Source organism: Neolamprologus multifasciatus, chromosome 19, assembly GCF_963576455.1.
Source record: "Neolamprologus multifasciatus chromosome 19, fNeoMul1.2, whole genome shotgun sequence".
Taxonomy (NCBI): Eukaryota; Metazoa; Chordata; class Actinopteri; order Cichliformes; family Cichlidae; genus Neolamprologus; species Neolamprologus multifasciatus.
In genome coordinates this window covers 21,374,624-21,390,747 of record NC_140457.1, presented here as the reverse complement: position 1 = coordinate 21,390,747, position 16,124 = coordinate 21,374,624, and positions in this window count along the sequence as shown.

The window sequence follows — 16,124 nt, the reverse complement described above, 5'->3', positions numbered from 1 at the left end:
GTGGAATACAAATCATGTAAAAAATAAAAACAAAAAAACCCCACAAACGCAAACTCCACCAGCAACTAGCTATTACCAGAATCATTGCAAAACACCACTTTGCCACACAATGACAATAAATTACCATCTGACACTATGATTTTATTGTCTTGTTTTGACAGATTACAAGTAAATTACCATCTCGGGCTTGAATCCATTGATAAAACACATCCTGGGTCCCATCATTTAACACGTTTACTGGGTTTGGGGTGCTTTAAAACTGATCTGACTATCGTGAGTAAGTCAGTGGGATTTCTTGGAAACAGACAGAATGTAGACACACACACAGACTGTCATGGTTTTACAAGATGATAGATGAAGCTGAAGGCAGAAAGTCACATTCTTAAATGTAGTGTGGTTGTGATGGTTGCTGTGCTCCCAGACCAATAGCTCACTGACACTTATCTAATTCATAATTTGCAGCTTTATTGCAACCTTCAGCTGAAGCACAAAGTCACAAGGGAAACAGGGACAGCAAAAACACACACACACACTCACATGAAAAAATATACTTTGTGGCTCGTATGTTCTGTCTCCGTCTCTCACTTGATTAAACTGAGTGGGAGGTTGAGTAATGAGGCTTAACATATAATCCAGGCCTCTTTTTCTTATCTTTGGTTGTTCCCTCATACTCCTTCATCCCACCTCTAACCACTTCAGGGAAAAGTCTGGTTTGTCTTCAGCACTCCTTTGTGCACTTTAAACCACACACTGCATTCCACAACAGTCAGCTCTTCCTCAAGTCTGACCAGCAGTGTCTGTCATTTTATCTTAGTGCTGAGATTGAGATTGAGAGAAAGCGTCTGCTACACAATGAAATTCCACATTGGAATGAGAAATATAGTGCACATGGCAAAGGCAGTTTTTAAATACCTATTAAAATGGGAGCAGTGAGTGAGTGAACAAGAGGGGATTTGGCAAAACCACTGGTGTCGTAAACGTCTGATAGCTTCTATACTGAGGAGCAAGTGAACATTTTGTACTTGAAGTTGATGTGTTAGAAGCAGGAAAAATGGGCACGCAAGAGGATTTGATCAAGTTCAACAAGGGCCAAACTGTGATGGCTAGATGACTGGGTCAGCGCACCTCCGAAACTGCAGCTCTTGTGGGGTGTTCCCGATCTGCAGTGGTCAGGATATTTCAAAAATGGTCCAAAGAAGGAACAGCCCATATGGCAACTGACTTCTGGCATGGTAAGTGGGATATCATCCAGATATGGCCCAGATATGGCCCACACAATGTGCTTACACGTGGTCCACATACCGCAAAGAATGACGGCCCTTTGGTGGCCCAGATCTGGTTTGCCAGAGGTGGCCCACACATGGGCCAGCACAAGGCCAGTTGCAGACACACTGCTGGCCCAGAACAGTTTCAGCTCTGGCCTCAGATGCCAGCCTAATGTGTACCTTAATCAAGCCATGTAATAACAACATGTGCCGGAACATAATAGTGCAAAAGTAACAGGACGAAACCCTGTTGAGCCAGTGAAGGGACTGATTCTTATATAGCGCTTAAAGTGCTCTATACAACATTCGCCCAATCACACAGTTTCTCTAAACTCAGTGCTTCCTAACTACATTCATACACTCTTGACATGCAGACTGGAGGAGCTAGGGATTGAACCACTAACCTTCCGATCAGTAGGCAACCTGCTCTACCTCCTGTGCTACAGCCACCTGGTGGTAAATGTGAGTAAACCCTCACAAGGTTTTGGATAAAGTGTACACTCACAAACCTGTCAAGCCTGCATTTGAAACGTTGGCTACCATAGCAGTATAACTAAACTAAAATAGAAAAATAGGAACATAAATAGTGCCATCACTGCCAGACCTGACATCGGGTTGACATACACCCTGCCATGACACCAGTTAGTCAGAAGTGCCAGCTTGATGCCGGATCTGGGCCAGATCTGTTTTCTATGAGCTTGGGCCACATAAACCAAACCAAAACCGAGCCAGATGTGGCATGCCATCACATAAACTGTGCCATCTACGCCAGGCCTGGCCTATATCTGGATGACATACCACATGCCAGAAGTCAGCCAGCAGTGCCGGCTTGACAGCAGATCAGGGCCAGACCTGTCTGTTAGGTGGGAGTGATGAACCATTGACAGAGTCATGGGCTGCCATTTTCACTGATGCCTCCTGTCCACTGTCGAAAGCACCAACAATGGGCGCGTGAGCATCAGAACTGGAACATGGAGCATTGTTGGCAATGGAAGAAGAACCTGCATGGATAGCCGGATGATTTGCCGAAAAGCAGAAATGGTTCAGGAATGGTTTGAGGAACTCCACAACGAGTTTGAGGTGGCCCGGCTCTCAATCCAATTAAGCATCTAAGAAAAGCTCTGGACAAACAAGATCAATCCATGGAGGACCTACCTTGCAACTTACAGGACTTTAAGGATCTGTTGCTAACGTGCCAGATACCACAGGACATCTTCAGGGGTGTACGGGGGTCCATGCCTCGATGGGTTAGGGATGTTCTGGCAGCAGAAAGGGAACCAGCAAAAAATAAGTAGGGGCTCATAATGTGTAAATTAGCATATTTGATCCCAAACCAGATCGTTACCTTAAAGAAATACTTTTAAGTGCATAAAACTAATCAGTGAGATAAAGTGAAAGTAACAAAAACAAGTGCCACAGTTGGACACTTGTGTGTATCTCTATGACAACAGAAACAGCATCTGATGGATAATCGGTATTTGACACCGTGGGAGGACAGATTAGAGAATCATAGCGAGTCACTTGAGGTGGTTCATTGCTTTATTCATTTCCCCTATAATCAGAGAGTCATTTATCACACTCAGACAGCAACTTTGTTAGCACTCACAGCTGTGGACATCACATGGGTGTTCCTTCTACACTGGGACACAGGGGATGACAGAGGTAGGAGGATAGAAAATCCGCCTAATTATTTCCAGTATCAGACTTTAAATGAGGCACATTGTGGTATCTGAGTTTCTGTTTAGAAACTCTAGTCATCTGGCCAAGACATAGACTTTTTGCAGTTTGCCAAGCTGAACATGTTATGCACTGTAAAGTAAAACCAGGCAAATTGTCCCGTTTAATCAGATAAATTGGGAAAAATAATTCAACATATACCTGCGCTGTCATCTAACCACAGTCTGGGGATGTCTTTCTGCTTAGTCGAACCACGATTTACTCATCTGTATATATTGCTTTGGCATTGATTTCCCCAATGCCTCAGTGCCAAGACAGGATACTAAAACAGTTGACAAAGATGTGTTCAAGATGACCTCAGAAAGATTAGTACACTGTGTTATTCTCTTTCGTGCTGAGTTTTCCTGTGGAGTTCCAGGAAAGAGGAGCTTGTCTGGGAGCAGTTGTACCGCTGACTCAAAGCCACAGAGGCTCCCCTTTCCCCTCTCTGCATCCCTCCATACCATTGCCTCCCTGCCTTCATTCAATCCTTCCTCTCCTTCTAACCCGACTCTTCATTTCTCTGCCTGCATCCATTCTTGCCATTTTTAATCCCCCTCCCTCACATCACTGCCTTCATGCGCTGCTTCCCATCTTCCCCCTTTTGTCTCAGTGCGCACTCCAAATGCACCAGCCTGGGGTGAGGAGCTGTTTCTTATTCCATGTCAGAGTGATTCCAACTGGGCCACAGCCTAATGAATCATTTCCTGAAAGATACAGTGAGAAAATCACTTTCAGAGTTTGGAGAGAGAGCAATCGATGCAACATGAATCTCATATGCCCCGCTCCTTTCTTTATCCCCATGACTCTGTGGTGGAACCAGGCGCAGTCTGCACACACGTGTGCGCACAATGGGTCACACACGCACACAGCACACGCAGGGCCGCTGTGCGCCCCTTGCTTTATTCTTTATTTTACAGGCCGCTACTTAGGCTCCACGAAGCCACAAGCTTGATTAAAATGGTTTTAGCCAAATGAACATATGGATATCAGATGTTCTGCCCTCTGCGTCTCACTGCATCGTCTTTCCCATCCTTCCCCTGTTCCGCAGAAACAAACTCATTCGCATAATTAATTCTCAAACCGCACTGCCACTCATCATATATTTGTATACCTTTATGCAAGCTTGCAGACCTTTTCAAGAGTGTTCACACGCACACATAAAATCTACTTTGGCTGCTCCAGTCTGATACACATTCGTACATAGCCTGCTCTCTGTCACGTACCATCTCCCTGTGGGTTTCTGGACCTCCTTGCTGCTCAAGCTGTGCGACTTGGCAGCAAATACCGCTGCACAGAAAATGGCACCCAGGAGGCTGAGTGTGTGTCTATAAGCGAGAAAGAGGAGAAAGGCAGCAACAGATGTAACGCATGCACTGCCGGGTGCCGTGTATACAGTATGTTTTCACACGAGGGTGAATGCAGGAGCATGTTTTCTTTTTTCAAGAAGATGGTAAGCACCATTAAACAGGATGCTTAATATCCCTGTGCAACCAGACTCTGATCCCCTGCTCAAAGGAAACACTCCTACAACTCACATGTTCCCTCTTGGCTTTTCAGATTTTCATTTCTGTGCTGCATGGCATTTGTCTCGCCTTGTCTCATCTACCTTCTATATACTTTATTTGACCCTCTTTTCCCTCTGCTACTATGGTTTCCCCTTTGCCCCCTTGGGTTGTTTGGCTTGGCCGCTCGCCCAGATTAGTACACATTCTGTCCCTCAGCCATCACAGTCATTTGGAAGGACTATTTTCCTTCATGCATGTTCAGCGTTCCCCTCTAAAGTTCCAGCGTTTACTCCCCCTTGTGCTCCTTGTACCACTCCATTAAACAGAGGTCTCTGGCAGCTTGGAAAAGGAATGAGCCAAAAAAAGAACATGCCACATGGAAAGCTTTATCTGTATACTCCCAACACTTATCTGAGGGGGATGTCACAAGCTTATCCAGAAAACTGGGAAAGAGCGGCAGCTCCCTCCTTTCCCACATCAGTGACATTTAGGATAAAGCAGTGGTTCTGTTTTGTTTTGGCCCAAAATTCCTATTTTAAACGCTAATGTTGGATAATTGCACACAATATTTTCATTTTGAGCTATTTGACCACATCAGATGGCATGTGGTAGCTAAGAGCGCCATCCAAGAGATTCTGAATCTCAGGCCAAATGCAAAGAAAATGCCAGAAAAAGAAAATCTTGTCGACTTCAGTGCCAGATTCTTGAAAACCATGCACATTTTTCTGCTGGTTTGTCATTTTAATTTTACCAAGGTGAGGAGATGCCAAACTGAAATATGCCTCACCATTTATCTTTTCTCGCTTCACTCGTTCCTGTGAGTTACTCCCGTGTCCTATTCCAGTGACTCCTGCCCACTCAATCAACATTTTTGGCTGCACATATTCTTGCACTGGCATCGAGCTGCTGTTGTGTTTAGCTGTTTCTACATACAGTGATGAATGTCCTTGGCCTTTGTGGAATTTCATCAGTCCAGCTTGGCCATTTCTTCTGTGTGAGAGTGCCATTTTCTCCATGTTATAGTTGGCGTATGGACCAACGTGGTCTGCTTACATCTAATTAGTGCTCTGACAAATTAACACTCCTTGTGCTAAACAAATGTCTGCTTCATTTCCAATCACAGCACGAATGAGCACAATTCCCCGAAATGCACTGTGCTCAGAACAGTGCTGGCACTCCCAACACGTATCCTCTCTTCGTTATAGCCTTTTCTCTGGAAAAATGCACAGTCATAAACGATTGCATTATCTCCACCAAATACATCCAGCTTTGACAGATGTGCTCTACAGATCCAAGTGTCCTGAAGCAAGCAGGCTGTTTGTAATCCAGCAGAGTGTTAGTAAAGACAGTTGATCCTGGTCATCAGCCAATTACATCTGATCTCAGTGCCATCCCAAGTCAGCTGATAGCTTGGGTGGTAAGCTTCTGTGGAGAGTGCACTACTGGAGTTTTCCTTAGTTTCTTCTACTCCTGAAAGCCACTTTGCAACCCTCCTGCACTCAAGCTCCACCTTTGTATGCTGTTCCTGACAGATCGGTGTCATGTCTGCTCTCTTTTGCTATCATTGCCTCAGGCTTTCAGTGTATTCTCGAGTGCTGGGAGTAGAAAGCAAATACAAAATTATACTCTGATTACTGTTTAATAGTTAGAGAGTAACACAAATTCCCCAGAGTTTGGTTTGAAAAACAGTGAATGTTTTTCCCATTTACACACTTATTATTTCTAAAGGCTTGACTGCATTTATATTTAAAAAAAAAACAAACATTGATCAAGACCTTTATTTAGTTACATGATTACAGTTTGTTGCTGAGCTGAAAAAATGCTGAAGTTTATTATACTTATTATTATACTTATCCCGTTCTTAACACATGTCTTTGACTACATAATAGAGTGTTTCACAAGAGTTCAAATTGTCAAATGTTGCCTGTTTTTAATACGATCGCTGGATAATAGTTAACATCACTGTCATGCTATTAAAACTGTTGCTTGTCATGTGTTTCTTTGGTGTATTAAGAGTTTTTTCATGTGCTATGTGCAGAGGTGTTTTTTTCTGTTCTCAAACTGATCTCCCTGTTGGAGCTCAGTCTGGGGGGAGTAGTTTTTTCTCCTTATCTTTCCTCATGTGGTGCATTTTCCATTGTTATACCTCTCTGACCTGTCTTCCCCATGTGATGTTTTGTGTAATGTATGTATGGTCGGAGGGTAAGATGGCGCCGCCATTGCGTGCAATAGGTCGGCAGCCTTATGAAATTTCCTCTTGTGGGACTAATAAAGGTATATCAAAACCCACGGTATGACCACACAGTCTTTACAAGTACGGACATGGTCATCCACAAGTTACCGCAGCCATTAGGATACCAGTGCATTATGGGACCAGTGTTAGCAGTGATTAACATGTGAGCTCTCTGAGACATGAATTCAGTGTACGCTTTGTGTTTTTCTTCCTTTTAGACTCAGTGTAAGGACTTTCCTTTGAATCCCAGTTCTGAAGAAGCACTCTCAGCTGTAATGTCAGTGACCATTTATAAAGGCAAATCACAACAAAAATTGCCTCAAGACATTTTTTATTGCCAGGCAAAGATCTACAATAATACAGATTGAGAACTCCAACAATCAGATGAACCCTTTAAAGCAACTGCTTGGTGACAGTGGGAAGAAAAAACTCCAGCAGAACCAGGCTCAGGGAGGGGCAGCCATCTGCTAAGACCAGTTGGGGATGAGTGGATCCCCAACTGGGTGAAGGTGTCTCTTCCGAATCCAAACTGGGAGCTGGTTCCACAGAAGAGGGGCCTGAAAGCTGGAGGCTCTGCCTCCCATTCTACGTTTGAATATAGAAACCACGAGTAAACCAGCAGTGTGAGAGTGAAGTGCTCTATTGGGATGATGCAATACTATGGGGTCTTCACAGGGCACCAGTGAAGAGAAGCCAATATGGGAGAAAAATGTTTTAGCCCTTGTTAGTATTCTCGCTGCTATCAGATCTAGCTAATCCCCATTTGCTTTGCATCAACACTTCCCGTCCTGGAAACAGGGCTGATGAGAGCAGTGAGACTAAACCAAAAAGTACATTTGTGGGTGGGAAAGAAATGCTGTGCGCAGCTGAAGGGGGCCTGTGGAGCCAGGTGATAATTCTCTACTCACCAAATGACTAAATTCATATTGCACATCCTGTACACATGTCATCATAGTTATTGTAACTGCACTGATAGGTGCAGCTTTGTGTATTTAATATTTACTTATTCACTGTTGTTCAAAGTTAGCAGAGCATGAAATAATAACTTGGAGTGGTATAAGATCCAGCACACAAGTTTCTTCCGTCATGTTCTCCTGAGGTTTCAAAAGCTCATGTTTGTTGTACTTTATGTACACCAAAAAGCATTTCCCATGCTATCCATTTACATGATGGAATTAAATAGGACTGAGTTGTGCTAAGTATGCTTTTCCCTGTGAAATCGCCTGATAATCCATGTCTGTGCTTGATTGATTGCTTTTTTTTTTCAAGTGCTGTGGAGTGTGTAGCGACAAGTGTTTTCTCAGCTGGTCCCCTCAGGAGGATGCAGTCAGCCATCCATTTGCACTCAAGTGTCGTCACGTTTGCACTGGACCTAAAATGCAGATGTGGCCATTACAGTCAGTGAACATTTGTGCTTCAGTACATTTAGGTTCATCTGCCCCAGTATTAGTGACCTATACCACAAGTACAAAGACAGATGTCATTTACTCATACGTCTGTAAGCAAGCACCAGTTTGCTTTATGTCCTGACTTCATAGAAGCTGTCAAATACGTAGGAGCTTTTAGATCTTTTATTAGAAGCTCTCATGTAAAAGTTTTGAAGACAGTTAAAGACATGATGTTGTGCTAATTATAGGTTAGGGCTAAATTATATAATGTTTTAAAAGCTAAAATGATGAACCGTTAGCATTGCAGGCCATTAAGCTTTTTCCTTGCAGCAAATCCCGTGGACAGTAATGACATTACCGTGCTGTTTTTGTTCTTTTGAAACCCTTGTAATGATTCCTAAAAAGACTAGAGCCAATACTGAAAAGAATTAGAAAATCCTGTTGTTATTCTAAATATGAGGTGGCTTAGGGTTTGGGGGATTTGGAACAGTGTTAAAAATAGACTTGAGTTAAGGTTAGGGTAAGGATTTCTGTAGAGTTTCTGAGTTTTATGGTTACGGTTTGCGCCCGGGGTTGCAGCAAGAGCATCTGCCAAGAGAATAAGACTCGGAGTCCAAGTACTTTTTATGCAAATATTTTTGTTTGCTTTACCCTTTTTTTAATGAACTATGCCCCAGATATTGGCTGGTTCTCTTTTGAAAGTGCAATCCTGGGCTGGCTCTTAAACACGGTTAAGTCCAGATGCTCTACAGACCATATAATACTCAATTTCCAACCGAAGAACAATAAACGCAACAAGATGTTTGCTCCAGTTTGTACATAGAAACCTATCTGAGGCAGCAGACTTTACCTTTCTATCTGGCACGTCCGTACTTCCATAAATTGCTCTGAGCAAGTTTCATTTAGAGCCACAGGGGGAAAAGGGGCCAAAGCGGAGTGTAGTTGTTGGCAGCAGCTCCAGGCGAGGAGACGGGATAGGGAGGTGGGATGAAGAGAAGAGAAGAGGGAGAGAGCAGAATGTCTTATTTTTGCTGGCAGTTAGAGAAGTGCTACCTTGGAGGCGTTTCTCTGCAAAGGGCTATGCATCTTAGTTCCTGGCAGCTAGCAGGGGGTGGGAGTGCGCGTGGGAGGAGTAAAAGGAAGAGTGAAAGCGGGGTTGATGTGGGTTATGTGTGGGGGGTGGTGGTAGAGTATGATGAGGGGGCCTGTGCTGCTGGGGAGTCATCCAAAGTCCAGACTTGTTTAATGGATTCTCCTCCGTTATGTGATTGTAGTTCGGAGAATTGAAGCAGACACCCAGGCTCCTGCCTCCCTTTCTCTGCCTACTGCAGCGGGGCTTGACTGCGGATGGTGGTGGACGGGTGTTTGAGCTGAAGGCTGGTGGATACTCATCTCACTCTTAGTCATAGAAAAGGAACTGGTTGGCAAAACTGTGCCCTCCTGTGTGCGTGCACAATAATCTGAGTCACCGTCTGTCAGTCCTGCCACAAACCCCTCATTCCTCTGAGTCATCGAATGGCACTCTATAGATTTCATCTCAAGTCTGACTGCATTTCCAGCAAGACGAAAGTGCTTTTGATTCAGTTTTAGATCAGACATTTCATAGTTGGTTAAACAGATTCCTGTCTAAAAATGTATTACTGTAGATTTTTATTTTATAGGTCTTTATTTCCATAGCTTTCTACTTTTTCTTATATTTTGCTACTCCTTTGCTAGTTAACAATCTTTTACCACTAAAGTAAATAATATTTATTATCAAACTCTTCTCCAATCCCCAATTAAGACATACGATGATAAAGTATTCATCCCCTGCCTGATTGTCCCCTCAAAGGGAAGGAGTATGCAGCCAGTTATGTTTGTTTGTTCATCTGTCAGTGTTAACAGTCTAGCATCAAAAGTATTCACATTTTGTGTAAGGATGTATCCTAGTAACAGCTCAAGCTGATTTAATTTTGGTGAGAATCAGGTCGTTAAAACTTGAAAATGTACAATAAGATACTAGGCCTCGGGGAACACGAGCACCTAGGCTGGCTAAGTATTTGACCTTGGCATGGGGAGAGCTGTCATTGGCTTCATTTTGCAAAAGAATCACCTAGGATGTCCCAGTAACACACAAACATTGTGATAAAAAAGGGTAATTTTAGCATTTTGTATGAAAAACATCATAAAACCTCAAAGTTTTCATATGACCCTTGTCCTTTTGGAGGGAGTAGCGCTCTATTAGTTCTTGTGTTTCCTATTTTTTGCATATTTGTCACACTGACATAGTTCAGCTCATCAAACACATTTTAATATTAATCAGAGATAACCTGTTTATGTCACGGTGAAGCTTATTTTTCTTTGTTTCTCTAACTTTTGTGCTGTTAGTCTCAGGTGGAGATGCGGGCTGGGTCCTCTCGCTAAGACTGTCGTCACCATTATGGCAAACATTAGGCCACCTTTGTTTCCCGTGTTTTGTAATTCCTTGCCTATACAATTCCCATCTTTTTATTAAATGCTGTGTTAGTTTTATTTCAGATGTAAAGGGACTGAAACCTTTTGCCTCATTATTCCACTGAATATTTTCCCAAAAGTTTTGAGAGTCATCCAGAAGTTTTTTCTTTTTTGGCAAATGCGAGAGGAAGCTTTGTGTTCTGTTTGGTCAGCGTTTTTGGTTTTCACCTTGGAATTCTCCCATGGATTATATTTTTTGCTCATTTTCCCTCTGACCTTCTGGGGTCTTTTGTGACCTCCTGGATAAGCCTTTGATGCGATCTTGGAGTAATTTTAGTAAACTGGCCACTACTGGAAAGGTTCACAGCTGTTCCAAGTCTTCTCCATTGTGGTTTGCTGGAATCCCAAAGCCCTAGAAATGGCTTTGCAACCATTTCCAGACTAATGTCTATGAGTTTTTTTTCAGCTGTCCATAAATATTTTTTTTAGATCATGGTATCATTTGTTGCTTTTTGAGATCTTTTAGCCTACTTAACTTTGTTCTGTTTAAGCGAACAATTTTGTGTTCAAGAAATTGAAGTCAGCTTTCTAAAAATATGGATAATCGCAGTAAATTAATGATTATAAGGGGGTCTTTTTCTAATATTGCCTCTGTTGTAAAACAAATTTGAAAAAAAAAATCACAAGAAGCGAACAAATACTTTTTCACTTTTTAAGATTTAAGTGTCAGTATCAGATATTTCTGAAGTTATATTTATCAAGTAAATGGTAAATAGCCTGTATTTATATAGCACTTTACTAGTCCCTAAGGACCCCAAAGCGCTTTACATATCCAGTCATCCACCCATTCACACACTGGTGATGGCAAGCTACATTGTAGCCACAGCCGCCCTGGGGCGCACTGACAGAGGTGAGGCTGCCGGACGCTGGCGCCACCAGGCCCTCTGACCACCACCAGTAGGCAACGGGTGAAGTGTCTTGCCCAAGGACACAACGACCGAGACTGTCCAAGCCGGGGCTCGAACCGGCAACCTTCTTACAAGGCGAACTCCCAACTCTTGAGCCACTATCGCCCCTCAAGACATTTGGCAAGTGGGCACGCTTGCATGGACCTCTTATTGTATCTGAAAGGTGAACTGCAGGGCCGCACAGCCAGTAAAGTTCAAACAGAGTTACCTCACTGCATATGTATTAACTCCTGCTCTCGATTTATGTAATGATCAGGAGCTGCTGTGACAATGCAGAAGTTTAATCTTTTAACCTGCTTATGTTTTGCTGTATAAAAAACTGCAAATATTTCAAAAACAGTTACTACCAGCCACCTTTAAAAGACTTGGCTCGGGATTGTTCCCGGAGAAATCAACTTCAGCAAGTTCAACCAACTATTTCCAAGTATGGCAGGCAGAGTAGGGAGCTGCGTGCTCAGCTGCATGCACCTGAATCTCTCCTCTGCACTCTGCTTTGGGGTCTGGCACAGGCGCCGCCGTCTTACATAATGCTCTGAGATCACTCGCCAAACGTTTAATGGTGTAACACATATTTGTTGACAACAGTTTACTTTACTTTACTTTGCACGCCAGTTAACTTAACAGCTTTCCCCAAATACCTATTCATGTGTGATTTAGTAATGATGCACTGGTATGCAGAATGTTATCGCATTTTTGCTAAAAATCTAAAATGCTGCCAAACCATGACACTGACATCTAGGCAGATTAATATCTCTCTGGAAATCAGTATTTACACAAACAGCCTGGACACAGTCGGCTCCTGTGTTTCTTCTGGTTTTTCCTCTCTGTTAGATCAAACATGGCTGCTCACCCTGGAGACGGAGATGAACGGCTTGCCAAGTTGTCTAATGCTGGCAGGCTGAGTAAACGGTGTCTCCGGAACTTTGTGTTAGCCGCAGCATTTCGATAAGCGCCCATCCTCCTCTCTCTTTTACTCTTCATAATTCACACCTCCACTGCAGCTAAGCCAGTCTTCCGGGACCTCTTTCGCACCCATGCTGCCCGTATGACTCTTTGATTACGGGCCGCACAGACAATCGCGCTCGAGCCTCCAGCAGATGCATTGTCCTGCACACTAGCATGATGAAAACCTCACGTAGTTAAAACATCAGCACTCACACATGTGACAGCCTGTGGACATCTGTTTTCTAGGAAATATCGGACGCTCATCCAGCTGAATATTGGTGACGCTTGTTGTGCGCCCCTAAGAACTAGGCTTTAGATGGTCAGTGAAATTATCGAGATCTGTTTGGCTCTGATTAAAGTGTTGTGCTTAATTTCCAGCTCCAGTTTTTTGCAGGAATAAATGCCCACCAACACTAACAGTGAGGAAGAGAGCAGCTTCAGGGAGAAAGGAAAAGATATAGGTATGACACACAGATAGGCAGGAGATGAAACTGAAACTGTGCACAACACCTTGGTAGCTTGAGTGCTCTAGGAAAACTATTGAGTGATGGATAAAGCACCGGGCATGCCGCACATCTATGCACCGATATGAACTTCAGGTAGTGACTCCTATGGATTTGCCAGCTACATCATTTATTGTCATTTGCAGAAGTTTTCATCCAATTGTCCAATTCTGGAGCGGCTGAGCTTGGGCCCATCCCAGCTGTTGTAGGGCAAGAGGCCTGGTACTCCCTGGACAGATCATCAGTCAGGCCAACACACAGAAATAGCTCATGGGCACTTTTAGTATCACTAATTAAACTAACCCATGTTTTTGGATCGCAGGAGGAAGCATGTAAACTCCACACAGAAAGGCCCTCTACTAGATTTGAACCCAGCACCTTAGGCATCTTAGGCAACAGTGCTAAATACCACGCCACGGTGCTGATGAAAGGGCTCTAAACCAAAAAGTGACAAAATACTGCTTGTCTAAGACCAAGTAGCATTCCTAAAAATGTCAAAATGTTGATTTAAAATAAGCTTTCTGTTGATTGTGCAGTGCACATTTTTCGTTTTTCAGCCAATAATTACCCTCGAAATTGGCACTGCACATAGGCTGTGTGAAATTGTCATTTAGGATAACAGGAACTGAAATATAACATCTCACACTGTCAACAAGCCTGCACGTTCCAAGCGCAGAGCGTTCCAAGTCTTATTAGAGCTATGTATTTCCAGTGTAGTGGTTGGCTCCAGAAAACCGTTTGCTCTTTCAGTGAGTGGGGAGACTCTGACAGGCAATCAAAGCCCACTACAAAAAAGGGAGTGTAAAAACAACTGAAAATGAATCCCTATGAACACAAATAGCGCGTTGCTAAATTGTTTTGGTCTGGCGTTAAGGATTGCCAAAAAGCAGGCTTGAAGTGGGATGGCATGAAAGCCGGGGATGGAAGGGGGGGGCTCCACAACAGCAGCAGCAGCAAAGAGATGAATTCTGGGTAGCTTGTTTGACACGGGACGATGTGACATGTTTTTATTTTTTATTTTTTCAGTGCGATGGTTAAAATATTATTTCAACGAGTTCGACTTTCTCATATAGACGCCATAAAACCCCAGATTATGGTAAATGGACTGGTACTTACATAACACTTTTTAAAAACAAATTGAGCAAAGCACAGTTTTACTACAAGCCTCACTCACCTAATCACACACACACATTTATACAAGGCACTTGTCTAACATTCACACTCGGGGACACTCGGGGTTCAGTATCTTGACCTCCTTATCGGTTGATGACCCATTCCACCCGCTGAGCCAAACTTTTGCCCCAAAATGATGACAGCACAAGGCTCATTGCTCCTTCCTCATTCACCTTAAATCATAATTACAGAAACATTTTTTCTGATTCTTCCATTATATTCTAATCTATTCTCTCAGGTTTAGCATCAATATGTAATATTACACACTCACTCTGGATTCTGTAGCTACAGGACCTTTATGTTTGACAGATTAGTCCATCTTCGAACAGTAGGACCTGGAGACTTTCACTCAGTCCATTCTTTTCCACATTAAGTGCTGTGTAGAGAATGTGACAGTGACTAAAACCATCTGGGTTTTTCCTAAACGAAAACCTTGGATGACAAATAAAGTACAGGTGCTGATCAGAACTGAGTCATCAGGCTGAGGGACAGTTCTCAGCACTGCCATAGCCAACCTGAGGAGGGCCATCAAACAGGCCAAGTAGGCCTACAGGAGGAGGATATAGCCCTTTTCCATTAGTACCTACTTGGATCGACTCAACTTGGATAGAATGGTTTTCCATTACAAAACAGTACTACCTAAAGTGAGTGGCTGTCGTCATAGCAACATATCCGAGCATCCCGTGATGTAATTAATATGTGATACGAACACTACAACAAAGGTCGACTTCAAGGCAGGAATATGCCCGGTGCTCGGTCTGTGGCATTTTGTCAGACTCGGGGAAGAGGGCGTTGTTCTTCGTGAACGAGACGCTCTCATGATTCATCAAGTGACACTACTGACCAGCCAATCTGCAGCCAATGTAGTCTGATGATGTCGAATTTTAGTACCTGCTTGGATCGCTTGGAACCCGGCTGAGTAGGTACTACAAAAGTACTGGTACCAGGTACGATGACCTAATGGGAAACCCTGAAAACCGTAGCGAACCTTCCCAAGTTGATCTGAGTAGGTACTAATGGAAAAGGGGCTATAGAGAGCTTCCTCACTGATAACAGGTGTGGAGAAACATCCAAGGGACCTCAATCCCCAACGGCAGCCTCAGACTCGCAGAGGAGCTCCACACCTCCCCCGTACCTCAGGCAGGAGGTATAGACTGGCAGAACGTATAGACTGGTATATGACTACAGACCTATGGCCCTCATGTCTGTAGTAATGAAGTGTCTCCGCACCTCAGAGACTGTCCACCCCCCTCCCTTGACCCCCACCAGTTTGCTTACAGGGCAAATCGGTCCACGGTGGTTGCCCTCAACATCACCCTTCACAGAGCGCTGAGCCATCTGGAGAACAGGAAGAGCTATATGAGGATGATGTTTGTGGACTACAGTTCAGCATTCAACACCATAATTCCAGAAATCCTCACCACCAAACTGGACCTCCATCACATCCCCCCTGCAGGGCTGCACTCTCAGACCCCTACTGTACAGCCTGTACACCTATAACTTCAGACCAACCCACCTAACCAAAGTCTCTGTGAAGTATTCTGCTGACACCACTGTTAAGACAGTGTACAGAGCAGAGGTAGAGAACTTGTCCTACTGATGCTCAGAAGTTAACCTGAAGCTGAACATCCTGGACTTGAGGAGGTATAGACAGATCCAACCCTCACTCATTATAAATGGTGAACAACTGGATTGTGTCTCCATCTCCAGGTTTCTGGCACCCACATTTCCGCCAATCTCACCTGAACCCACAACAACAACGCCCTGGTAAAGGAGGGGAGTTCCTCTGTGTCCTGAGGAAGAATAACCTGGACCAGAAGCTGCTGCTACATGTGGCAAGTCTTTTCTTTGCACTACTTCCAAGCACTTTACAACTTTTTCTCTAATTTCTTATTAGAGAAATTATTAGGCTATTAGCCTTTCTCTTATTTTGTATATATCCGTCTTGATTCTATATATTTCTCCCGTTTGCTATTTATTCCTGCTGTGTAC